General features: G+C 38.3%; 1 pseudogene; it reads left to right on the forward strand.

Moving 5' to 3' along the window:
- The first annotated feature begins 317 nt into the window (after positions 1 to 317).
- The window catches only part of LOC107576577 (alpha-mannosidase 2C1-like), a 14,922-nt pseudogene continuing 7,216 nt past the window's right edge, over positions 318 to 8,023 (forward strand).

Raw genomic sequence — 8,023 nt, forward strand, 5'->3', positions numbered from 1 at the left:
TAGTCCAAGACTGAGTCCCTTTCATAGCCTTGTGTTAACACTGATGAGAATGAGGCTTAATATACCTTTATATTTCTTTGTCTATTTTTTTCACGTGTCTAAGACAAGTGTTTTCAGAGTATTTAATAGTACATTTGATGTCATGCATGTTAGACTGTCACCACTTATATATTGGCCATCAAAACAACAGTAACTTTTTCCCAGTTTTGGATCCTATGGTTTGTTTAAATAATCCTGTAAACTCTGTACTACAATGCAGAACCAATTATTATATAGTTTTCCTGTGCACTGCACAGTGCAATCTATGGTATTTGAATATGTATGATTCGCGAGCGGAGACGTTTATCTCCGATATATATTTCACAGACTGGAATCTTAGAGGAAGGTAACGTAAGCCAGTCTCTTTCTATGCATACTATTGTTTGGTTATTTAATTATTTAATTCATTATGCAAATTTACTGGACCCTTTTCAGGTTAAACGTATACATTTTACTCTATATATCGTTAAATAATTATTATTTAGTAGTTATTTCTTGTAAACTATTCCTTGATGGTTAATAAAAGACCTTTGACCTTGTTTACTCTAGTTGATGGTTTGTTATGAGCAGTGATTTAAACACTCTCATTCCCTGCAGACTGTTTGGAGACACTCAACCGCTTGAATCCATCTCTGTGTTCCTGTCGGAGAAGCGTATTCCTTATTCAGAAGCCGTCCAACAAAACTTCCAGCCATGTAAAGTTGGTGACACATTCGGGCCCACGTAAGTTGCTTAAAAGGTTTACTGTCTAACAAATTGTATATAGCAGTATATTGCCTGTAAATGTTTCACAGATGGTGGACGTGCTGGTTCAAAGTGGTCTTGAAGATCCCCGAGGCCTGGAGAGGGAAGGAGGTGCACCTGAGATGGGAGAGGGAATGGTGTGGCGGGATCAACAACCAGTCCAGGTCCGGAGACCAAGGCCGCATCTGGATCTCATGAATGACTTGCAGAAGGTTTACGAGTGCATTCAATGTGAATTCTTTTTCAGGGTTTGACCAAGGAAGGTAAGAAGACCAGTTATGTTCTGACCGAGTGCTTGAAGGACAGTGAACCTCATGGGTATGTGGAAATCTAATAGAATAGCCTGAATTTATATGCATTTGGTTCAATCTGCATGTTTGATGATCGCCGCCCCCGACCCAAACAGGAAGTTCAGTCTCCAGAAGGCAGAGCTTGTTGTTTTCAATCGAGACGTCAGAGAGCTTCTCACTGACTTTGAGATGCTTGTGGATATTGTCAAGGTTTTGTCACACTTTGATGTTAAAGTTGGCTGGGAATCAAAAATATATGCACTAAATACATGTTCCTGGCCTGTTTTACACTGTGTTTGGACAGATACTAGGAGAAGGAGAGCAGCCGCGGGTTCCAGGCCTTGTTTACAGCCAATGAGATGGTGACCCTGTGCGACCCAGCCAATCCCAGTTCATTTGCTGCTGCTCGAAGTCTAGCCCAGAAGTTTTTTGCCCAGAAAAATGGGGAGAGTCAACATGTGGTACATGCCATGGGTCACTGCCATATTGACTCGGGTAATAATCACGTGTGTCCTCAAAAATGTTAATCTGCATATTAGAATGATTTCTGGAGAATCATGTGACACTTAAGACTGGAGTAATGATGCTGAAAATTCAGCTTTGCATCACTGGAATAAATTAAATTTTAAAATATATTAAAATAGAAACCAGCTATTTTAAATTGTAATAATATTTTACAATATTACCTTTTTACTCGTACCCTCCTCAGCTTGGCTGTGGCCTTATGAAGAGACCATCAGGAAGTGTGCTCGCAGCTGGGTCACTGTGATCAAACTGATGGAGAATAACCCAGAGTTTGTCTTTACATGCTCACAAGTAAGTTTCTGACCATGCTTACAGATTTTATTTCTTTTTAGGCACAGTGAGAAAGAATCCCCTTCACCGTGGCCGTAAGCCAATGGAAAATGCTTAATAAACGTACAAAATATTGTGTTAATTCACATGTACATTTTTTTTAGGTTAGGTTAAGGCATAAAAAAATAGCATTAGCTCAGTACAAAGCAATAGACGTCAATGAGATGCTCATCATGATAGAAAAACAAACGTGTATGTTCAGGCACAGCAGTTCCAGTGGGTGAAGAGCTGGTACCCAAATCTGTTCTCAGAGATCAAGCAATTTGTGCAGAAAGGCCAGTTTATTCCGGTCGGAGGCACGTGGGTGGAAATGGTAGGATGAAAATATTTGCGCACGTTTCTTCACCTCATTCTGTTCAGAACTCATTCAAATCTCTTTAACAAGCTGATTTGTTCCGTTTCTTTCTATTAGGATGGCAATTTGCCGTCTGGGGAATCCATGGTAAGACAGTTTCTACACGGCCAGAATTTCTTCAAGGATGAATTTGCACATTACTGTAAAGAGGTATCTCAATTTGTCTAAAAAAAAAATACATTCCGTCACCTTGACACAATACAGTTCGTATATTTTTTCTACTTCGTTATCAGTGTTGATGCAGGTGAGTGCAGTGACTCATGGGCACAGTCGACCAGGTCTTGGATTCTCTTTAATAAAATCTGCAGTTTACTGGGAAAGTACAGATTAAGAAAGAAAAACAGTGCAAATCTTCTCTCCGCCAAAGCTGAGGAGGTCTTGAGAACCAGAAAGGAGGGAACGTGAAGCTGTATATCTGTCAGACACAACCCACAGATGGGCCTTGAGAAGAGATAAAGAAACGGAGTACAATGACAGAAAATAAATCTTAATTAGTCAAACTTCTAAAAGAATGTGGAACAGATGTAATTGTCATCTGTTATTACATTACACATTTTGGATATTATAATTTGACTAATTTTTTATTACCTTTGAACTGAATAAGACAGAATATGTTGTTTACCTGCATGTCATGTGAGCATGAACCCTGACGATGCAAACGTGTTGTTAAATTCATGAAATATTAATTAAAGGGGTCATATGATGCTTTTTAAAGATCATTATTTTGTGTATTTGGTTTAACAGAATATGTTGACATGCTTTAATGTTCAAAAAACACATTATTTTTCAAATACTGTACATTATTGTAGGTCCTCTATGCCCCGCCTCTCTCAAACGCTTCGTTTTCTACAAAGTCCCTCCTTCCGACAAGCGCAGTCTGCTCTGATTGGCCAGCTGACCCAGTGCATTGTGATTGGCCGAACACCGCAAGCACTCGTCGGAAATGTAACGCCCCTTACCATAATCGCAAGCTTCATCTTTCAAAATATGTAATTAGTTTTACCATCAGTTCAAGCCCGAAAGGGGAACAGACACAGTAATGATGCAGTACACAAGCTCTATTCAGAACTAGTTAAAATATCTTTCAAATTTATTTGTATCAGGATGGCAATTTGCTGTCTAGGGAATCTATGGTCAGACAGTTTCTACACGGACAGAACTTCTTCAAGGAGGAATTTGAACATTATTGTGAAGAGGTGAGGTACCTCTATTTGTCCAAAAAAAATTACATTCACTTCCTATGACTCAATACAGTTCATATATTTTCTCTACTTCGCTATCAGTGTTGATGCAGGTGCGTGCAGTAACTCATGGGCACGGTTGACCAGGTCTTGACATCTTTTCTCTGCCAAGGCTGAGGAGGTCCTGAGAACCTGAAAGGAGGGCACATGAGGCTGTATATCTGTCGGACACAACCCACAGATGGGCCTTGAGAAGAGATAATGAAACAAAACCATTTTTATTACATTTAGATTGCGTTTGACTCATTTATTACATTGATTTAAATAGGATCATGTTGAACTGTATCGATATAAAAATAGAAAGAGAAAGAAAATATATTCCATTCTTTCATGAACAGCATGAAGTGCATTAAAGATTACATTGTCAGGATTTCTCTACATTGGTTTGAAAGACTAATACTTAATTAAAATATAAATGTTATAAATGAATAAATAAAATTAAGATGAAATATTTTGTTTACCCGCATGTCATGTGAGAATTAACTGACATAAGAGAACCCTGACCATCTAAAGGTGTTGTTAATTTATTGAAATATTAGCTTAAAATCTCAGGAGGTATTTCATGTAAATTTATTAGATTAATAATTTGTGGATTTTAACAAGAAAACAAAAGCCTTCTAAAGAAAAAGCAATACATTATTAATTATACAAGTGTAATTATAGCCACCTGACTAGTGGCCAGCGTGTGCAATTCCACAAAACTGAAAGATTTTCCAAACATATAAAAAGATTAATTAAGGAGAATGAATGATTTGCCACTGTATGAATAGAATGTAATCAGTAATAGTAGCTGTAATCTGATGTGTGTTTTAAAATGTAATCTAATTACAATGATTTAGTTTGTAGAATCTGATTACGTATTGTGTAATCTGTGTATAATCAGATTACCTACACAGATTCATGTATTACGCTAGTCACTGTTCTAAAACCCAAACACACACACACACCCGCTTCCTGTACTAAACCACTGTCTGCTGTACCTCACACAGTTCTGGCTGCCAGACACGTTGGGTTACTCAGCACAGCTGCCTCAAATCATGAAAAGATATGGGATGTGGGATCTCGTTTTCTTACTCAAAAGCTAAGTTGGAACATTGTTAACACATTGCCGGTATGTACCTACCACGTCTGTACACATAAAAAACACTTTTTGTGGTTGTTTTGATGTTTAAAAGCACATAAATCTTTCCTTTTTTCCACCAGCATAACACATTCTTTTGGGAAGGTATTGATGGGTCGCAGGTTCTCACTCATTTTCCTATGAGATGAAGGGAAAAGTGGAAGATGTAAGTGTGTCATCATGAGATGTATCATTTGAGAGCTTCCTCTAATGAACGCCCATCTCATTTCTCCTTTCTTTGGCTCGACACAGCTGATTAACACGGTAAAGAACAATAAAGACAAGGGACGAGGCAATCACAGTGTGGTATTCTTTGCTTTCTGAGACGGGGGTGGTGGCCCTACACAACTTATGCTGGACCGTCTACGTGTTCGCAACACTGATTGTCTGCCAAAGTCAGTTTCCTTTTCGTCTGTCTGAGGGTGTAACACAAAACCACTAATTTCCTGCTGTTTAGACCAGATAATATAATAAAACTAACATTAAAATGCACTGCGCCTGTGACACAAATGCATGACGTCAGTGATGAATGATTACCAGAATCGGTGGTCTTTATTTAGTCATGATGTGAGATGATCGTGATTGTGTCAACAAGGGTCCAGATGTCAAGTCCTGATGTCCTGTTCTCTCAGCTGGAATCAGACACATCCCTCCTCTGTACATGGGTTGTCGAGCTCTTCCTTGAGCTACATAATGGCACTTATACCACACAAGCAAATGGGTGTTTCCATCTCTCAAAACCCAATAGTGTACTTCCAAATTGATCAAATTAGTGAAATTGCACCTGCATTAATTTTCATTGTTCAGTGCATGATTTGATTTGATAAAGGGGCATATAATACACTTAAAAAAAAAAAAAAAGTCAAGATTTTGTATTTAAAACAATACATTTTGTTTCACATGACCATTTTCCATTTATCTGACATAACAGGCTTTTTTGGTTACCATACCTTTAAGAGTGTTTAAATGACCTCAGTTATGATTGGCTAACCTCCTCTTGAAAGTGTAGTTCACAACATTATTCATCGGGGTTGGGTTTCCCAAAAGCATTGTGAACCTAATTTCATCGTAACAACCATTGCCATCTATGGTCTCTACAATCAACTTTAGTCATGATGGTTTTGAGAAACCCAGCCCAGATATATAAAGGGAGTGATCATTTATTAATATGCCTAGTGTTCCAATATAAACACTATGTCAGCGTCTGAATGATCATGCCTCCATTTAATTCTTTTTCTGTAGATAAAATTGGGAAACCGCCAATGTGAAGCTTTGCTTCATGACATTGAGGTGGCTAGCTGTCTGGCCTTGTGTAAAAGAGTTGGCTTCAAATACCCAGCAGGCAAACTTCAAGAGCTGTGGAGGTAAGTGCTAATGCATCAAAGATCCTGGTGATAATTGCATAGCTGAGATCTCAAGTGACTCTGGTGTTTTTTAGATTGCTTCTGCTCAATCAGTTCCATGACGTGATTCCTGTCAGCTGTATTGAGATGGTAGTTGAGGATGCTTTACAGTACTATGACGGTAAATCATCTGCCTGCACTACTGTCTATTTTCTTCTAACCATTGATTTTAGAAAAACAAGTAGTAGTATTAGATGAATTGTTTAAAATCCAGTTATTGTATTACTCACCTTTATGTTGTTCCTTAAGTTGACATTATTGGTTGTCAATGACCATAATGTTATGAAGCTACGGAAATATTTTTGTGAAACAAAAATAATGACTTCAAGTCCCCCTGTAGTGAAAATATTTTTTTTTTATGTTGTTTATTTGTCTATGTGGTGTTTTTAATATGCTTTTAGACAAACCATGTGCCAATCCATTAATCAACACCATTGCTGAGTATTTTCTCCTTAAAACTGTAGTTTTCCAAAGGCAGTCCCAGAAATGCGGTTTGAAACAGCCCTCGGTTTGCTACGTCACAAACCAATAACCAATCACGTCAAGGGATCGATTCCTATCACTAACATGCAATATATACCAATACCAGCACAAAACCAAAAATAAATTGGAGCAAAAAACCCATGAAGCTGTGGTTTAATGTGAATTTATAACTGCTAACTTGCACTATAACCCGTGGCAACAGTGTAAAAGTAGCCCGGAGTCAGACGCACCTCTCCCGCATCGGCGTCTGCACTTCACATGCGTATGCTCACGGGCGCGAATTACGAATCACAAACGGCTGAATTCGAGTCTTCAAGGCATTTTAGAACACAACATCGTCAAGTAAGTAACTTTAACGAATGTTACAGTATTCACTGTAGTTGTCCGCTAGGAAAAACATAGCTTTATCAGTCATAATCCGTGTATGCCATTGTTTTGCGTTTACTACAGTTCAGTGGATCAGGAGGCGCTGGCTGGTGTGACTGAGTGGAGGCGGGACTAGTTTGCATATTCATAGATCCGCGTATAGTAAATGAGGCAAGGGTGTAGAGTTACATTCAAGCTATTTTAAGGCATGAGAAAATTATTTTCACAAGAAAAAACATTTAAATATGTCATTTTGATGATCAAAGATAAGTTTTAAAGGATAAAATATTTGACCACAGGGGGACTTTCAACAATTTCTTCTCTCCCGCATAAGTTTTTGACGCACATTCACAACAGTACCACAACCACAACGCATACATGTGCATTCCTCTGCTTGCAAACAAGCCACAGCGCATCCGGGTTCTACATCAGAAGGCTGACTCCTGCATCAGTGGTACTGTCATGAACGTGCATTGAAGACTCACACGGAAGAGAAGAAATGGTTGAATAAAGTTATTTTTGTTTTCTTTGCACACAAAAATTATTCTCGTAGCTTTATAAAATTAAGGTTGAACATTAAGGTTGAACCACTGAAGTCCCATGGACTATTTTTAACGATGTCCTTGCTACTTTTCTCGGCTTTGAATGTGTCAGTTGCATTGCTGTCTATGCAGGGTCAGAAAACTCTGATTTCATCAAAAATATCTTAATTTGCGTTCCGAAGATGAACGAAGGTCTTACAAATTTGGAACAACGTGACGGTGAGTAATTAATGACAGGATTTTCATTTTTGGGTGAACTAGCCCTTTAATTTGCCTCAACAAATCACCCGACTAACCAGCGGACCAATAATTATTGAATTTTGCCTGCATGCTCTGAGGCGCAAGGAATTTATTATATAGGAAAAATAGTGACAATGGCTTCCCCGGTTGCAACAACTTCTATTTTTATTATTGATACTTTGCGCCTATGCAACTTTGGAAGGAAGCATAACTAAAATTGTATGGCTTGAAAAGACTTGGAATATAGTGCATATGGAAAACAGATGTGTAAACATTCTGCCTGTCATCCCATTCCTTCATGTTGGGTTTGGAACGACATGAGGATGAGTAAATGATGACAAAAGA

The sequence above is a fragment of the Sinocyclocheilus grahami genome, unplaced genomic scaffold (assembly GCF_001515645.1).
Source record: "Sinocyclocheilus grahami isolate Dianchi unplaced genomic scaffold, SAMN03320097.WGS_v1.1 scaffold3963.1, whole genome shotgun sequence".
In the NCBI taxonomy this organism is placed as follows: Eukaryota; Metazoa; Chordata; class Actinopteri; order Cypriniformes; family Cyprinidae; genus Sinocyclocheilus; species Sinocyclocheilus grahami.